This window comes from Anser cygnoides, chromosome 12 (genome assembly GCF_040182565.1).
Source record: "Anser cygnoides isolate HZ-2024a breed goose chromosome 12, Taihu_goose_T2T_genome, whole genome shotgun sequence".
NCBI classification, from domain to species: Eukaryota; Metazoa; Chordata; class Aves; order Anseriformes; family Anatidae; genus Anser; species Anser cygnoides.
The window spans coordinates 17840169-17860194 of NC_089884.1; the positions used below are offsets into that span (position 1 = coordinate 17840169).

At 39.4% G+C, this 20026-nt stretch overlaps 1 protein-coding gene across 9 annotated transcripts in view; it reads right to left on the bottom strand.

The window, feature by feature from the left end:
* The window catches only part of CYLD (CYLD lysine 63 deubiquitinase), a 90538-nt gene that overhangs the window by 45308 nt on the left and 25204 nt on the right, over positions 1-20026 (bottom strand). For 4 of the 9 annotated variants that reach the window (XR_010834592.1, XM_048075366.2, XM_067004452.1 and 1 more), the window contains exons 3-4: positions 4969-5155; positions 3712-3882 (exon numbers count right to left, since the gene is read on the bottom strand). The gene's annotated coding sequence lies outside the window, so the exon portion shown is untranslated. Of the gene's footprint in view, positions 1-3711; positions 3883-4968; positions 5156-14477; positions 14617-14962; positions 15100-16899; positions 16924-20026 lie in introns of those variants that run through there. The other 5 variants (XM_067004456.1, XM_067004455.1, XM_067004454.1 and 2 more) reach the window with 5 other exon arrangements.

Consider the following 20026-nt stretch of genomic DNA (forward strand, 5'->3'; position numbering starts at 1 on the left):
AGCTTTCTAGCTGTCCTTCAAGACAATTTAACATACCCCTTTATCAGCCAGCCCTATGAGCTGGCTAGAAAGCTGAAAGAGAAAATGTTCTTGCAGGCTTTTAGACCTGGTGAGTTCAAAGGCAGAGCCACTGCAGCGCCTCAGTTCCTACAGTACCTTTTCCTTCTGATCAAAAGGAACTAAGTAAAACTTGCAACTCTTAAAAGAACTATCAAATAATGGGGGGAGGGAAGTAAAAATAAATGAACCCATAATGCCCTCTGAACAGTACCGGGGAAAGTTTGACTCCATTTTAGATAGCTGCACTCCCACTGGGAAAATGAGAGCTGATCACATTTTCATCTGACTACTATCAAATATTTTAAAGCACCATTAATTTATTACCATAAAGGCATAAATATTTCCCGAACACTATGAATACAGACATTATTTCATTTTGAGCTTTGCCCCCTTGATGATAACGCAGAAGGTGAAGGAAGACACGATGACTAAACTTGGATTGCAGTCACCTGTCATCTCTTCATCTATGCTTTAAGTAACAAAAATATTGGGGAAGTAGCTCCTGAAAAACACAGTAAGCCTAGCTAACATAGGCCCACAGTTCCCTGAGTTGTGTTCATAATTTTTTCAATTTTCATAATTTTGCTGGGATAGCCTGGATTTGGAACCTAGCTTCTCCCCCCACTGCATGCAAGCTGCAGACCAGAGTTTGAAAGCAGTCTCCCCCTGCATCAAGACTTTTTTCCTCCAAAAGGCTTCTGTGGAGGCGGCCAGCTTTCAAAAGTGCTTAGGAAACAGCATGAGGGAACTGGGCAGTCCAGCAGCAGTGAAAAGCAAGGAAGACTATGCCAAAATCTTTGAAAGAATACTCTCAGGAGGTGAAAACTTTGAAGGGGGTCTCCCCAATTCCCATTCAGTTTCTTCCAGAAATTGTGGAAGGAAAAGAAGAAAGAGAGAAAGAAAGAAAGAGGCAAGAAGAAAGAGAAAAAAGATGCAATCTCCAAAGATGAGACGTGGATTTGGTTGTTTCTGTCCCTTCACCTCATCTCCAGAACGGCAGCTTAATGTGTGCTGAGTTAGCAGCAGGGGACTTCCATGGGGTCAGTAATAATATACAGTGCTTTTATAGTGCTTGCCATGTTCAGAACATTTTATAAATACCAGGCCAGATTAATCCAAGCTTTAAATCTGCATAAACCTTGGCAGAGGGGTCTGGTGCCCGTGAGATTATGAAGTCTGCCATGCAACTAAATTGTGATGATCAAAAGAGGAGGCTCAAAGAAGGCACAGCAAGAAAGAAAAGTGTGTTATTGGGGAATCATGAAGAGAAAAAAGAAATCTGGGAAGAAGCAAACAAATGGGTGGGCAAGGACAGCAGAGCTCAGTTGCATAACAGATGGCTGCATTCTTAGGGCTGATGTTGGCAAACTCTGGGAACGGAAGGGCATAAGTTTCTTTTTATCTCCTCTGGAGAACAAAGGATCACGACGATTTTTTAAGGTAAAACGTTATTTCAGAGAGAGTGACAGGAAAACGAAGGGGGTTTGGTTTATGCACTTACGTTTCTTTTTTATCTTGAGGAGATAGCAGTGAGGCTACTTGGTTACAAGTAAACAAACAACGGTGTAAATTATACAGACTTTACAAGCAGTAGCAAACCCTACTGAATTGTTCCTTGATTAATATGTTCATCTGACTGGTCCACATAGCAACTGTAAGAAGCTTCATTTTTACTGTATCTTCAGAATGTATTTTAAATATTATATTTTAAATATATTTAAAATTATGATTTGCCTGCTGTGAGGTAGCTTAATGATAACTGACCTAATTTGCCATATAAATCTCTTGTATAGGGAAGTAATTCATTTCCCTTTGGGAAGACGATGCGCTCTCAAACAGCCTTCATCTGCTGCTGCCTCCCCAGACCCTTCAATGCCTAAGTTAAGAGGCAGATAATGAAGCCAGTGCAAGTGAGACCCTTTTATCTGATCTCAGCATGTTCTCCCTATTTCTCCCACCCTGTAAGCATGCCATTGACACTAACAATAAAGAAGATGAGGGAGCAGTAAACACAGTAAAAACCCAAACAAGTAGAATGCCGAGACAAAGAACAATTATACAGCTAACCACTGCCAGAGGAAGCACATGGAAGAGCTCAGCAGATTGCTTGTACGTCAGTCCAGAGGTTCAATCTTTCTGCTAGATGTATTTATAGCTGCTATTCTGCATCGCATTCACATCACCACCACACGGCTTAATAGACCTTCTCTCTGCCTCACACACTGCAATTATATTTGAAACAAAACCTTGTCTGGATTTACTAGCTATGGAAGAGCCTCCAAATTGGAAACAAAGCACTTGAGAAACCATCTCTCACCTCTGTGTTGCTACATCTGAAAATCAATTCAGAACACTGTAAGGGATCAGCTGCAGCAGCACAGGCTCCAGAGATGCCCTTAACTTCCTAATATTGTTGGTCTTTCCTTAGACACAGATGGGATTTATTCACGGAACGCTGCAGCCTGAATGTACACCCTTCTCCACATTTTGTCTTCATAGTCTGGTATAATTCTTAATTTCAGAAAAGCACATGTAGCCTTAGAGAGCTAAAAATCTCAGCCTAAGATCAAGTTTTCAGACGTGCAATGCTTGCTGTCCTTGCAGCACAGCTGAACAGCACCCTACAGTAAATTTTCAGCTACACGCTGAGGATGTTAAGTGTTAGAAGACACATCTCTGCAGAACCACAGAAAACACGTTTTACTTGCATAATCTATTAGCAACAGTTACAGGCATTTATGTTTCCTTGCACAGTTGTACTTACAAATCTGACTTTTCTCTCCAGATTTTGTTGTTGTTGTTACAAACGCCAGACTTCAAGCGCTGTCTTTCCTAACCATGTGGTTATAAAATTTCTCTTCCTTTTGTCCACTGCTATTTAAGCCCTTCCTACCTGATGTAGATGACCTTCAGCCATCTGCCCTGGCTGCTGTGATTCAAGGTTGCCACATATCTGATGGGCTTTGTCTCACTGCTCTGGAAATAGCAGGGGCAAGCCCTGGGGTTGGGACTTCCACCAGCCTGATTATCCACTTTGGTACCAGCAGATCTTACACACATGCACAACCATCAGTAGGAGCACTGAACTACCTTCAGTTCCCTCCTGACTAGTTCAGACCTCTAAGGTCCGGTTAAGGCAACATCCTCTCCTAATTTCCTTAGCAAGCTTAATGCATTGTCAGGCCCTACAGTTCACTTCCATAGAGGAGAAATGGTGGTGATCAAACTGCTACCTAAGTCTTTTTTTTTTTTTTTTTAATTTAGAAGAAAAGGATTAAAAGAAAGTCTTATAACAATGAAAAAGGCTATATGCTAGTCTGTTGTTAGGGTGTTGGTTTTTTTTCCATTAAGATCGCTAGATCTGAGGAAGGACCTAATTTTTTTAGCCTCCTTCCTCAACACATCACCCTGAATCAGCCTGTCCCTCCTGACAACTTCTGGCAACAGTCTTTTTTCTTTTTTAATCCTGAGAAACCAGCCAGCGTTTGCTTCATCTCCAAGCCCCTTGCTCTTGCAAAAAAAAAAAAAATAAAAATCCACAATTCAGGTCCCTCAAATCTACTTATTTATTCTTCCTCCTGTCTTCCTAGTGCATGACTGTGACTGAGGCCAGATATCATGAGGAATTGTGTGTCTTTCTTGTTTACTTACCAGAAGCAGCAAACATTAGAACAACGTGTAGACACACGGGGTTCTGATAACCCAGCCATGTATTACTTCACCTGCCACCTCCAGGTCATTTGCAGCAGCCACACAATTCGTTCTGGTCAGTGTTGTTACAACAGTATGTTGCACTACCTGGAGCATCACACTCCAAGCCTGCTATAAAGGAAAATACTGAATTAGATCCTTCTCTGTTACTCTGGTGTCCCTCTGCCTGCTTTAACTTTGAACTGAATGCATATATTTCTACCTTCTATTTACCATTTATTAAAATGAATCTTTTAGGAATTTGTATGTAGTTCAGAGCTAATTTTAGCTTGATCAGAAAGTGCTCTGGGGATGCTTGCATGGAAGGTGCTATAGAAGTGTACTACATTGCATCGTACCCAAATCAAATTCAACACAGTTAAAAATCAACAATTGTAGCAAAGAACACTGCAGGGACAGGATAGCACAGAGTCTGTGCTGGAAGAAAATGGCTAAATAATTGTGGTCTCTGTGTTTTTACAGTGTAAGACAAGGGCCTTCATGTGCAACTCAAATCTGATACTTTGAGATAGGAGCTGATCACAAAGGGATTTATAAGCAGTGGATAACTGAGCTCCAGCCATACAGATAAGCACTAGTAGACCTAGACTACAGAACGCTCAATAGCTGTGGGTAGGAGAGTATTCTCTTTTCTCCCTGCCCTGTTGGTAATAATGCAAGGGACATGATGAGGGCAACACGCTAGGTGAATCAATACTCAGAACCACTGAGAAAAATCTTATTTTCCATAGAATGAAGAAGTAATGGCATTCTGAGGTCAGAGTTAGGCAGTCAGGTGTACATGGATAATTGCAAGCATTGCAGTTCCTATATGCAGTCTTCACAAACACATCGATTCACTACAGAATGCCTCCAAAAGAAAAGGAATTCTTAAGATTTTTCAACATTCTCCCATGGGAGCAGGGTGGTTTTTTCTTTCCCTTTTTTTTTTCCTTCAATCTATTGTTCCACTGTTACCTCCTTATTTTTATTTTCAGCAATTTTCATTGAATCACAGAATTCCTTTCTGACATAGCTCACCTTTTAGAGATACTTTCTAATTGATCTAACCCATCTATTCTACCTAAGAACTCCTTTGCCTGTTTTCTTTTAAAAAGAAAAAAACAAATCAAAAAACCTAGGATGCATGTAAAATGTAGCATCATTAACAATTCTTTAATATATACAAGCAAATCTGGCAACTTTAAACCACGTTACCTCTTTGAAACATGCCACAGACTGTCTTTTCCACTTTCTACTTAGTGAATCTTCATAGGGTTTTTAATACTCTTTCTACTTTTGCCATGATCAAAGGAATTGCTCTCCGTTTGCTTGTTCCTCTGATAAGTGATAAAAGATGTCAGTGAGACTAATGAGAACTGCCTCCAGCTTCCTTCATAAAGCCCTGTAGAAAAGAAATCACAATGCATCATCAGACCTGCTAGTCTTTTAGGAAATAAAGTGTGGAAAAATACTAGGCACAAAGACAACAGGGGGATGGGAGTGGGGGAGGAGGGGAAAAAAACCTTTTACAGAAGAAACAAAACAGGATGATGATGAGTAAGTAGAAATATTACTCCCACAAATAACCTGTATTGGGGTAAATCCTGAAACAACTGTATCCTTAAACCGCATGTGAAAATGTGGAGCTTCAGTGCTTTGTGAAATACTATTTGCTTGCTCCCACCCGTCCCCCATGTCACATATGCTGAAAAGATAATGGGTGTTAAAATCAGAATCCAAACCCAGATTAGGCCTTTACCCTTCAGTGCTGAATGACAGTTTACATTACTTTTTTCAGGATCTGCCAGAACAAAACTCTTCAGCTTCAAAGTGAATTTTGCTTGCTAGAGCAAAGACCCTCAATTCTAGTGAGACCTGAGGACGGTTAGCACATCCTCAGGCCCTAAAACCACGGATATGTTTCCATTTCCTCACACTGAAAGCAACTGGAATAAACCCAATGTATCAAGTGCAGCACGTGTGTGTCAAAAACCAGTCCCTAACAAGCGGCAGGATTTTAATTCACGCCATGAAGAGCTGTTCAACCTGGGTGAATTTCTCTGCCAGTTGCTGTTTCTAGTTTGCTTCTGCAGATTTGCAGACCAGTATCTCATCAGTGGGGGCTGCTCATATGTGTTTCCTCCAACCCAGATAATGGTCAAGTGCAAATAGTTCAGTATCTTGCTGAGGTAGAACAGGCAGTCTCAGTTTGTTAAGTTAAGCAGCAAAACCAAACAACTGTGCAAATCAAAAAGTATGCTCATTCCTTGCATAGCCTCCTCCCAACAGTATCACGCACACATCCTTTGCCACCTCCTCCATGACAGGCCTCTAAAGAACATGCTCTTCTTTTTCAGGCTGATGTGGACATACCAAAAGGCAGTAGAACTGTGATTTTTCACATGGATAACCCGTGCTATCACATATGCTTAGTCAATTGCATATTAAACCCTGTTGAGCTAGACCTGTGGGTTGAGTTTTATTTGGGTTCTCTGAAGGCTCAGAACAGCACAGCCTGATAAAGAATTACAACCTTTAAGTCAGCAAGCAGAAAACTCTGACTTATTTTTGCTTTGTTTTACATCGATACTTCAGTTATTTTCCTAAAGAGAAGATGACTGTCTCAGGCTGGTACCTATTAAAATATGTTAATTTGTGAGCAACTATAGCCATCTTCTGTCTGCATATGTAGTTTTCCAAGGATAAGCATTTATTAAAGCAATCACAGAATGTAAAAAAAACTGCAGAAATGTGTATCAGTAGTTAGAATAAATACAAATTACTGTAGGTGTTCTCAAGGGGAAAATGTAAAGTTACCCAAATATATTTGGCATTTAAAACTAATTATTTTAATCAGTAAAGAAATGCTTATTAAAGCATCTTGCAATGGTTGTTTCTGGCTATCATGTCATTCGAGGTTTTAAAACTGCTAGGTCTTATCTTACACCTCATTTTTAACCAGAGGTGATAGAGGAAAAGCAGGCAACCTGCTTTTTTTAGTGCTCTGAGTGCCAGATATGACAAAATGGATATATTTTATTCCAAAGAAAAATTTTTATATTTGTCTTTTAGGAAAATAACTGAAGGGTACACAGTAAAGACAAACAGCTCCAGATTTTCTCTGTTGACTTTAGTCACTGAATGAAATTAATAAATGGAAACTATAGAACTATTTTCTCTGCACCATTAACGAAGAGTGATTCACTGGTCCAATGTGAAAACTGACAGCAAACCACATTTTTTGATTTTTTTTTCCTTTAAACATTGAATGATTAAATACATCAGAATAAATTGGACTTAATATAGGTTTAAAACTTAATTTTAAATGGTTTTACTCAAGAAAGATTTTTTTTAAGCCTAAATTAAAAATCCAATTTATTTTTAAGTCATTGATTTTTATCCATCCTGCTGTTCCTCTTCATTAAGGGAAGAATGACTCTGATGCCTCAACAGAACAGAAACTCTGATCTTTCTCCTGGGGCTCCGTTTCCTCCTTTATACTAATATTAAATATGAAGGACCTACAGAATCTTAAATAAGAAAAAGAGATGTGTTTCTAGGCTGGATAGGGGAGGGATTAAGCCAGGGATGTAGCCTAGGGGAGGGTGGAGATGCATAAACAGAGACACCCCAGGGCAGCTTCTGTTGCCATTACCTTCACTGGGCTGAACCAAATAAGCACCAGTTAACACCAGCCTTGAATTTGGTCCATACCTCAAAGTCACACTCACACATGATCTTAAGGCTGTGTTCCTCTTGTAAAATAGTACAATTTTTGGTGACTTAAATATAGCTACAAGGTTAATCACAAAAAAAAAAAAACAAAAACAAAAACAAACACAAGTTGCTTTTGGTTTTGATTCTATACAGATTACTGTTATCTTCTGAGAAAGAGTCAGAATGCACTAGTGACCATCAGAATGAACTGACGTTTGAATTAAATTCACTCATGATCACATTCAGTGGAAGAATCATTTGTTGGAAGATGCACAGTTCTGTGCTCACTATTTCAAGGTCACAAATGCTATCCTTGCAGCTTTCCTTCACGCAGAATACCTACAATGAAACCAGTGCTTCTTATATTCAAAACAACGAATCTTGTGTTTTCCTATGTGAACTGCCCATTTCATGCATTTACTAATGAAACGGTACGGTTTCCAGAGCAGCAGGCCACATTTTTGACCCATTTTTACAAATCTCGAAGTTAAAGATTGGTGAGGACATTTAGCATCTGCCAAAAGAGCTTGAAACTCACAACATAATTTCAGCAACACAAGCTGATTCAACCAACCAGTCGTGCTCCAGAACAAAATTTCTCAGAGATTCCAAAGGTGACTGCCTGTACATGAGTTAGTGATGACTTTGAGGTCTGTAGCCTCCAGAGACTGAAACTGAAAGGTCTAAACTGCTGAAAACAAAAACAAAAAAAAAGTTCTTAATCCATCTTTGAGATAGTGGAAAAAAAAATACAGATTCCCTTTTAGGGCCACCTCAGGAAGATACAATTTTTCACTTGATATTTAGCTCTATTTCATTTGTCAAAACTTTCCAGGGCATATCAAGAGAGCCTTGACATTGTTTGATGAGAATGTATGTATAATTTCCGTACCTACACAGCAAAACTGACTGTCAGAGATGCATCGGAGAGGAAAGAAACCGCAAACTGAGAAAGGAAGTTGCAACAGGAATAGCGTTCTTCAGAGAATGAAGAGAGGAGGCTACTGAAATGCAGTGCTACCTCAGCACTCAGATAGACAGCTAAGTGCTTTCGGATGCCCACATTTGTGTTTGCCCCCCAACTTACACCTCCCTCCTCCACATTTCAACAGCTCCGTTAGATACAGGCTGCAATATTCAGAAATACGTGTTTTTTTTTTTTTTAAAAAAAGCTTCATTTCTGAAAAAAGAAAAAACAGAACCTTCAATATCTGTTAGCTGAGATCACTGCTTTATTCTGTGCTGGCTAAACTGCAGCCTGCATTTTGGTATTCCAGTTCCCATCTATCAGAGCTCTTTCCCAAGTGAGCAGTTTCCCTGTGCAACTACCAAGAGAGCAGCAGTCTCCTGGCTACCTCGTCTATCCACCTTCCACTGGGTGGAAGCATATGAGAAACTGAAATAGATTTTTTTTTTTTAAAGGAGCTTATGCAAAAATAGATGAAAGAAGAAATGAAAGAAAGAGAGGATAAAGACAAGAGAAAAGAAAAGTAGTCAAACAAATCTAGAGCAGTTTAAAATCATGAGGGAAGAGAGGAGGGATTTAGAAGAATAAAAAATGCTGACATAGGATTGAAATTTATCAAATTAAGTGCAAAGGGAAAAAAAGAAAAATAGGACGGCAGTTATAGAAATATCCAAAATAAACAAGTTGGGAAAAATAAGAAAATAAAGGAGGAGAATATCTTAAGATCCAGTCATCTCAGTTATTCTAGAATGCCAGATGGAAACCTGGAATGGCTTTCTCAAAGTCGCACCGTGAACAAAAGAGGTTATGTTGACCTTTGCTCATTTTCAGCAAGAAAATTATTCTTTTCATTTTACTTTTCTTCAAAAACAAATTTAACTGGAAATTTCCTACTCCCCACAAGCTGCAAGGATTTTCTACTTGAAAATGAAATTAAAAGTGTACTGCGGGTCTATGTCCAAATATTTTAGACACTTTAAGAACACCACTGAATTTCCTTTGTCAAAAGAAAACAAAATTTCACAGGTTTACTCAGAAATTGTTCAAAGTTTATAGGGAGAGAAAGCTGTTTCTGTTATCTTCACATGGGCAATCTAAAAGCAGCTGAATGGCCACATTTCAAGTCTGGCAGAAATTAGGTCCTACATGCCTGTACTATCTGCCTAGCATATTTTTGTTATCCTTCATTCAGGTAACAGCTCCTTCCTTCAGTAATTTCCATTCTAAAAAGCTATTCCAGAAACTACATTAAACAAAAACACGTTGAGGAATTGCTGCAGTGACATCTATTAGTGTTTTTCCAGGGGAATCAGTTGGTTTGAATTTTGCTGTATTACTTCCGGGAAACATCTAGGCCAAAGCACCTCTTTATGCTTGACCATTTATTCTGGTGCTTCTTTCACTTAATAGGCTTTTCAGTTTGCATAAAATACTAGGGATTTAAGTGTGTTGTTTTCAGGATATAGATGCAAGGAGTTCATGGAAATAGAAATACTAGTGAGGACTTGTAGCAAGAATGCCATAGAAATGATCATTCTTGTGATAAGTTCTATTTCAGGGCTGTTAGCCAGGCCTCTTGTAATAAACTTAGGCTTTCATAAACAGGAAACCTCAGGAAAATTCATCTGAATGAACTGACGTTGTGAGTTACTGTTCCCAAGTGCCTTGACACAGACACACACTTAGGGGTTTAACATGCCACTGTGCACTACAGTTTGGGGATATCCAGAATATGGCTGAGAGATACCACAACTTCTGAAGTCACCATTTTTTAACAACATAATTCAAATGGGATGACTTGCACTGTTCTTAGCATTTTCAACACTTCAGTTTCACTCATTTTTAAATATTTATATGAAGACTTGTCCTTGAGAGACCTAAAGTAATGAAGTAAAGTGATAGTTTTTCTTAGTGCTGCATGGCATTGAGGAGTAAGGCTCAATTATTGTAAAATCAAGAATTCAAGATCTGAAAGGTAGAATCCTTATCCCTTCTCTCCCCAAAATGAAGATCAGAGAAAATATTATCCGGTTTACAGCTGCATTGTAGACACAGGGATATACATCACAACTGCCACCATGGACACAGGATATTTCAGGACAATATCAGTTGTATCTGTTTGTGGATCCACTGAACTTATATAAGGTCTCCTTTTCTGTTCAGCCTCTACAACTTGCCAATTTTGAATACTATTTTAGAAACCTAAATGCTAGAACTGCACGCTACCATCCTGTACAACCCCCACAGCCTTCTTTCATTTCCCCACTGGACTACTTACATCACACATTCAGTTGCTTCTCCCCTGTGCTATCCAAACCCCTTCCACAGTGCTTGTGTTCACAATACCACTCTTAATCATCAGGCACAGATCCCTGTAACTTGACTGAAAACTTTGCATTTGGTTATATCACAGACTATTCCATTCTGGTGCCAATCCTACTTTGCAGTCCAAGTCACCTGGAAGGACAGGTTTGCTCCCGGTTGGCATTCAACCATCAGCAGTGTCATGGCAGTGATGCTACAGTGAGAAATGCTGATTAATGCCAGGCTTCAGATGGATATACAACATTCCTGGAAATACTGGTTTTTGATGAAAAACACTTTTTAAGAGCTATTGTAAGACAAATCAATTCAGTTATTACTTAATGTTTTCTATACCAATGAAGTATAATGTTCTTATGTAATAGTCACAAGATTTACAGAAGCCTCAATATAGTCTTTACTTGGTTAATTAACCAAACTTCATTTGCTCAAAGACTAAAGTTAGGCTTGTTTGAAAAGACTGGTTTTCCACATTGATTGGCACTGATGTTACTCTTACCATTACTATTACTTTGTTAAAGAAATATTTGGCTATCAATTTTAGCAGCTTGACTCAATCACTAGAAACGTAAGAATTAGTTACATCACTAATTTTTCAGCTCATGTGGGAGCCTGGTCACTTCTTAAGAGTTAAGAATCTTGGTAAAAATGAGAATATTTTATAACCACCAGAACCTCTCACCAATTTATAAATCACAGTGTCTTGACAGAGGCTGGTCACTAGTGGTGTCCCCCAGGGCTCGGTACTGGGGCCGGTCCTCTTTAATATCTTTATCGATGATCTGGATGAGGGAGTCCAGTGCACCCTCAGTAAGTTTGCAGATGACACCAAGCTAAGTGCGTGTGTCGATCTGCTCGAGGGCAGGAAGGCTCTGCAGGAGGATCTGGATAGGCTGGAGCAATGGGTTGAGGTCAACTGTATGAAGTTCAACAAGGCCAAGTGCCGGGTCCTGCACCTGGGGCGCAACAACCCCAAGCAGTGCTACAGGCTGGGAGATGAGTGGTTGGAAAGCTGCCTGGCAGAGAAGGACCTGGGAGTATTGGTTGATAGCTGGCTGAATATGAGCCAGCAGTGTGCTCAGGTGGCCAAGAAGGCCAACAGCATCCTGGCCTGTATAAGAAGCAGTGTGGCCAGCAGGTCTAGGGAGGTGATTGTCCCCCTGTACTCGGCTCTGGTGAGGCCACACCTTGAGTACTGTGTTCAGTTTTGGGCCCCTCGCTACAGGAAGGACATGGACGTGCTCGAGCGAGTCCAGAGAAGGGCGACCAAGCTGGTGAGGGGTCTGGAGAACAAGTCTTACGAGGAGCAGATGAAGGAGCTGGGCTTGTTCAGCCTGGAGAAGAGGAGGCTCAGGGGAGACCTCATCGCTCTCTACAGTTACCTTAAAGGAGGCTGTAGAGAGGTGGGGGTTGGTCTATTCTCCCACGTGCCTGGTGACAGGACGAGGGGGAATGGGCTAAAGTTGCGACAGGGGAGGTTTAGGTTGGATGTTAGGAAGAACTTCTTTACTGAAAGGGTTATTAAGCATTGGAACGGGCTGCCCAGGGAGGTGGTGGAGTCACCATCCCTGGAGGTCTTTAAAAGACGTTTAGATGTAGAGCTTAGCGATATGGTTTAGTGGAATACTTAGTGTTAGGTCGGAGGTTGGACTCGATGATCTTGAGGTCTCTTCCAACCTAGAAATCTGTGATACTGATCTGTGATACTGTGACAGAGTCCAACTGAATCCAAAAGAAAGCCCAGAAGGAATTCTTTTATTTTTACAGTCTATTACCAGCCATCTAAGCAGCCCCCATTTCTATCCTCAGTTTGCTGAGAAAGTATGGTGAATCAAACCATGCACTACATGAAGTAATTACACAATAACATTATTGAAGTAATTACACAAAGTATTATTAAATTAAAAACTTACTTGCCTTTACTAAGTCTTATCTTTATGTGAAAAAGCACCCATCCTGGACCAGATTCAATCTTTACGTAAATAGGCATATTTACATTCCCTTCACTAGATTACATTTAAATAGACATTTTCATTCACTTCACTGGACTTCTATGCAAGTATAAGCAGGTGCAGGAGGCAGCCTACAGTATTATTTTTTTCTTCAAATATTTAAATTCCAGCCTTTAACATCTTCAAAATCATAATCATTACAGAATAAAAAGATTTTGGACTGTGCTGCAGAAACTAAAGTTATGAAGCGTGGAGGCCTCAAAGATATTTAGGTTAACATTTCCTTTTCTTCTGGGGTGAGCAGCTACAACCACCTACCTCTCACAGAATGCACATGGACAGAGTTAGCTAAAATGGGGTACTATCACCTCAAGTCCAGGAGATTGTAATCTGCTACTTTTTTTGGGTACATGGACATTTAAGATTCAGTATCTTTTTCTTATCCATAGCACTTATAATTTCATATGAAAAAAATCCTTCCCTAAAACTTTTTAAAAGCTGTTCTTAACGGAAGTGCCACTTGGTTGTGCTTGGTGCTGTTCAGCTCCACAGCAAAATTTTTACTGATTCCAACAGTGGGGACAGTTCTCAGCAAGCTTTTTGTAGGGAAGTTTTTTCTTCCAGTTAGTAAAACATTGTCACCTGTGAGAACCGGAGTTTTCTTCTCACTCTCCATCATCCTTATAGCAAGGCACGGGAATTTTAGCCTTCAGAACACAAACTTACTGTGCAGAAACTCTAGAGAAGAGAAAGACATGAAGAACAGCAAGGCAAAAGTCTGGTGTACTAAAATTGCTTCTTGTCCATCTACACCTTAGACACCAATTCCACAAGAAAAATGAATTCCCTGTATCTGGCAAAGGAAGGTGCTCTCTGAGCAATTTGGAGCAAGAAGGCCATTATAGCTTTAAGCTCATTATATAAAACATTTTTAAAATTTATAAATAAACATAATACGCTCTGAGAAGACAGCAAATTATTAAATATTGGGAACAGATGGGTAAATGTCAGACCATAGCTACTTGTATTTCCTGCATTTTACAGCTGGTTTGCAAGTATGAAGCATGCAAAGCGTTAAGCCACTCAGGTCAAATGATCACAGTGGACCAAATTCTGGGCCCTTTATTCATGCTATTTATTCTGCATTTAATTCAAGTGGTGTTTTACATGAAAGCTACACCTTCTTGTTCAACATGCTTTCACTTAGGGCTGATTAAGACCTCTTTAAGATAGTCCTGGAACTAAATGAAGCTTCCCGCCTCCTCCAAAGCCTTTGTCTTCTCCTGCATGTCAAGGAGAGAAGGACTGCCATAGCATTCCTAGCACAACCAAAAATCCCTGATCTTCCCTTACAGAAACTGATGGTTACGGCATGTCCCTTCCTCTTTCCCTTCAATCTTAGTCTCTTCGACATTTTCAGCCTCAGAAAATATGAAAGGCATCTTTATTTCTTCGGATTTAAAAAAAAAAAAAAAAAACTATTTTGTTCTAGGAGTATTTTCTCCTTGTTTACGCTGTTGCAAACAGAAAACAGACCCTGCTTAAAAAAAAAAAAAAACAACACACCCCACACATCACTCCCCAAGAGCAAACTGCTGGTGTCATTACTTTTAAAACAAGAAAAACGAGTTGCTAGATGCAGCCAAACACTATGAGAGTGCTCTTTTTAACCTGAAACTCTGCCTGTGGGCCATATCATCCTAAAAACCCTTTGATACAAGATAGGAACTAATGCTAGGGGCGGATCCAGAACTACATGCAGGTACCTGCTGATTTGCCAACTCGTGGGTTTTAAAAGTCTCCTAACCTGCTCCTGGCACCTCTCGTCAGTCACTGACAGGAAGATCTGCCTCTGTGAGGGGCGATTTGCACAGCGGGGGACGTGCAAAGCAGCTGCTGCAGGTACTGTAAAGAAAATATAAGCAGCAAATGATATAAAAAATGAAATGGAAAAAAGGAACTGGAGAAGGAGGGAAGGAATTTGCTCTTATGAAAAATGGGGCATGGAGCAAAGGGGCAGAAGAGGATGAAGATATGAAAATGTCATAAGAATCTCAGAGCACAATGGGTATATCTGGTAAAAGATATTAAATGCCATATAGCAAAAGAATACTATGTTCATTGCACACAGAAGGCCATGATGGGCATCCTACTTGGTGTTCAGGCCAGGGACTCCTGTGCTCTCAGTACAGGGCAGAGCTCGAGCCAGAGCACACCCTACTTTAAGTTCTTTTGGACTACAGCTTATCACCTGGTGCTTCTGGCACGATGGCAGCATCCTGTGCTCTGCAGCCTTGTCATCTCAGTGCTCTGGAGGACATTTCTATGGCAAGTTGAGGTACCATTTGCATATCTGCTCTATTCCCCTCTAAGGCAGGGCTGAATCATCTAAAGGTACAAGAGGTACAAAGATCCAGCCTTAGCATTTACAGTTTGAAAATCCAAAATTCTGGCCCAGGACAGAATGCATTCTTCAGGCACGCCAAACTACAGGCATATGCAAAAGAGATTTTTTTCAGTTTTAACTAGAAAGTTAAATAAAGAACAAATTGCAAAGAACTAGAGGAGAAATTAGTTCATACAAAATTGGCATTTTAAGTATAAATAAGAAACCCTACATATTTTCTTTAACCTGTCTATTCCCAATTGTCTCCAGCAGCATGCACTAATATTTTAAACTTAAGAACATATAATTTCACACAAATGCAATTGTGTTTCAGATCTTTAAACAATCCTCCTAAACCATTACCATTAAAAGCCCCAAATCAGCTGGAAAAGATACTTCATAGCAATACAGAACTAATATTGTCCAACTTGTTAAAATTAACCATGACTATAATTAGAGCATACACAGGAGTGGCCATGGGAAAAAACAGACCTTTAAAAAGTATTTTTGGAAGTAACATTACATATTAATCCCTACTAATAATGGAATAATGCTTCAAGTTTGTAGGTAATACTACAGATCTTTTAAACCATGAAAAATGAACCCCAGAAGCTAAGTGAAAAAGTTAATAAGCTACAGGTGAAGCTGAATATTTTTCTAGGTGGTGGAAAGAGAACTTCACTGATATAACATTATCATCATCAATATTTTTTATCAAATTCTGGGTAGAACTACATCTGTGAGTCTTAGGACCCCTGTAATGTTTTATCTTTGAGCTCAGGGCCATAATTCTTGCTGTCACACAAGACAATATTTCCTTTTAGTATGGGAAATGATTGTATCTTGGCTGACAGCTTTGACCACAAGTACAATGACAAAGCACGCACTTGTGTGCTGCAAGAATGCAAACAGAAGTAGAATATTCACCTGTTTGCACATACTTTGCAGTAAATAAGTGACTGTAGAATACGCAGAAATTGTGATAAGGGCCATGCTGAATGACTGGATAATCTGTTAGTAAGGGAAAGGGTGCTGGAGCTGAAATAGTTCATTAAAGTTAGGTTGATGGCTAAACTCTATGAAGTGCCTTAAACTTAAGCATTCAAAACTGACTAAAAAGGAAGCAAGAAATAAACCAGAGATGGGATACAATCTGTCACTGTTTTTTTGTGATGACAAATAACAATAGTGATAGGAAAACTGGCACTCTAGGAGAGAGAAAAAGGGACCATGAAGTCAGCACCTCCTCCTTCCCCCACCAAAGTGCGGGGTTATTCTAAAGCAAGAATTTCAGTGCTGCCAGATGCATGTTTTCATTAGGACCAAGAGAGCACGGCTGCACACATTTCAAACCCACTCAGACTTGTGGGTTTAAAAATGTGCCCCTGTAAGCAAGCCTTCTGCATTCCATAGAGAAGCAGGACTCTCACATTTCCAGCACCGCTAGAGGTTGGAACTGACCTGGTAAATCTATTTATTGTCATAGCTATGTACCAGAAAGTACGTGGCAATTCCCTGAGCCAGCATTGTTTGGCACCTCACAGAAGTGTGAAACAACAGCTCAGGAACAAAATATGCTAAGTTATCAGGAAAAAAAAAAAAAAAAAAAAAGCTGATACTGAAAGTCTCCACAAGAAGAACCTTGTCTTTGTAAAACGGAGAGAGAGAATATCTGAAACACATTCCTTCACTGATCAGTTTTTTACCTAGGTCCCAAATGGATATATATGTAGGGGGTACAACAAAGTGATGTGGCTTGTACCATAAAACTAGAATAATATTTGCTACAGAACAGCACTCACAGACTTCCTTTGCTGGGGAAAACGCTTTCTGTAGAAGCAGATCTTCTCACACAGGAATTCAGCAAAATGGAGAAAAAAAGATGTTGACCTCTTTTCAAGCCAGATCCTCAGCTGCTGCACATTGACATAGAGCCACTGATTGAATTGTTTGCAGCTCTTTCTTTGAGTGAACAAAAGAAACATTTGATGAGATTCAGGTGAGCCACTAGAACAGCACTTGCTAGCCCACAAGGTCAATTAATATTTTAATTTTTAAAAAGCAGGGTGTTTTTTTTCTGAACTGAGAGAAGGAAAGGTCAGTACAAGCCTGTTAAATTGTTGTTAAACCTTTAGAATCAGACTCCAAATACAAATAGTATTATTATTCCTCCATTTCTTAACTCAACAATTATGAGATATTAGAAAACGTCTGCGCTTAGCAAAAGTACAGAAGTCCTATTTATCATCTTCATGTTTCACATAAAGTTTATTGTTGGACAGAAACGTTGTGTTGACTTTTAAGCTCTGGAAAACTGCCTTCTGAGACAGCAATTTTCACCCAAATGTCTATGTGACTTGGAGAAGATTTCCCAGATAATACGAAGCCATTTTTCTTCTATTTTGATAATTATATTAATTCCCCTGTTCATCTATTTTAGAAAGGCAGAAGTAAGTAATCATAGTTTACAGTTTCAGTATGAATGATGATTTAGCCCAAATGTCTTTTTCCATAGTTTGTCAGCATAGATTATGAAATGCAGAGCCCATTATTCTCCAGCTAAGCTCAAGAACTTCAGTTTTATACTCTACTATACTCTACTACTTGGTTATGAATTAATATTACTGCACTAGCAAGACCAAGGCACATTTCTATAACACTCCTTTTTTTTTTTTTTTTTTTAACTGGCATATCAACTTAAGTTGCTTTTAAGAAAGCAATATCTTCTTAAAAGATATTTTGCCTTAGGGTTTTACTACTGGTAGGCATCTTGCTGGATGGTGACGTTATGGATATCGTTGTGTCACATTTCGTGCCATCACTAAATTTATGTCTGCTTCCTGTCTTCTTCCAGGCACTTGTATTTAGATTATGTGTGAAATCCTGGCCCTCTTAATCAATGGCAAAATTCCAATCAACTTCAACAGGATCTGGATTTCTCCCTGTGACCACTGGAATCAAGTCCCCTGATTTCATTCCAGGCTACAAAGTGCTTGTAATGCAGTAGTTGTCTGCTAATTAACAAATGTATGACAAAGTTGAATGTCTCTGGAACAAGGCTCCTATAGCCTTCGTCCTTAATGCCACTCTTAATGTTTTGGCTAAATGGTACAGTATTTTAACCACTGCTACTTCCAGCTCACCTAACTCAAGTACTTCCCATGGATAGCTCATGAGATTATTCATGCTTTAAAGTTAAAATTAATTTTAAGTGATGAAATGACAGGTCCACACTTTCTATATTTTTTCATTAGATGGTATTTGATAGCTTTCTGCTGAATCAATCTAGAATACTGTTGCCACAAATCTAGAATACTGTTGCCACAAATAACTTCTACTATAAATGAATAGAAATCAATAAAATAACAAGAGGAGAAACCTTTGTGTGATAATTTATCATTCAACTGCTACAAGATGTTAAAAAAAAAAAACAAGTCAAATAGGCCTGAACAGCCACTTGAAAAATAGATCAGCGTGGAGGCAGACACAAGGCACAGGGAAGCAGAATAAACACAGGAAACTACTCAGAGAGGGAAGACCCCCTACCAAGTTTCAATAACCATGTGCAAGTCCAACTCAAGATTACAAATGGTGTCACAGACTGTGGAGGGCCCAGTTCCTTTGTGTACAAAAATCCATGGCCATGGAGATCCACATTTCTTTCACAGGCCTTTTGAGAAATGTGGCTCTGAGGCGTCTCATTTGAACCAAGCAGACAGGAAGCATAAGTTCTTTCTGCTGCCACACTGCATGGAAGAGAGAGAGATCATCATTTACGACTTCTGCCCTCATCTTTCTGTACTTATAAAGCTCACATTTAAAATCACATAGATTACAATGGGTAATCTTCGTTTGTGTTAGTCTTTATAGATTAAAAGTTCTTTCAAGGAGGTGCTGTTTATTTTTAATGGTCTGCCCAGAGCCCATAACACCAGGGCTCTAAGAACTTCAAGGCTTCTGCTCCTGCTAACCAAATAGATGTACAGCAGCTGAATGGTGTGAGTGTGATTTTAGCCAGAAATCTGAGAGTGCCTGCTGAAAAAGTAGAAACATGTCTGATTTCTTTTGCCAGGTCAAAACATGAGGACATACACAGTAAAAAGAGAACATTTTTGAAGAATGCTCTTGTGCAGAGCTGAATTGTCCAAAGCATCAGTAAAGCTACTGCAGTGACTTCATTCAAAACGCAGTACTATAGAGAAATCATAATGGGATTGATTTCTCTGTCCCAAATCTCTGTCCACGCAGGGATCTCCCAAGTGTTTGCATGATTCTTTCTTCTTCCAAAAGCACACGTTCACCAGGGCACAGGCTGCACTGAACACACTGCTGTCCAAACTAGAAGCTAGACATGTAGGTCTGCTTTCAAAAAACCTCCCATCTGTTTTGAGGCTTTTAAAGTCTTCGCTTTTTGAAAGAGAAATGTACTCTGAAAGCAGAGAAAGAGACTGAAACACAACAGGTACCCTCAGGGCTCCACTGTGGCACTCTTCAACAGTGGAATGCCAATCACCACAACAGTGCAGAGCAAGCAAAAACTTGACGCTCATATAATATCATTTGGTCTCCCTTTGTATCACTGACCACAGAAAAGAATGGAAAGGATTTGCTGGATCTTTCCCTACTATTCAATACTGTTCTGGATCTGCAAAAAAACCAATCTGGCCCTGATTTTTAAATAAATTCCAAAAAACAGAGAGATGTCTGTACAGAACAATAGCAAATTTCTTTGACTTAGTGTTGCCGTATCCAGATAGTTCATTACTAGTCATATAATATTTTATTTAGCTTCAGTTCCTTGCTTATCTCTCTGCTTTCAATTAAAAAAAAAAAAAAGGAAAACTGTTCACTTATATGCCTCCTGCTTTCAAGGCAGTACATAAACTCCAGAAGAAAGTAATGGGAAATCTAATATGACTTTTCTAGATC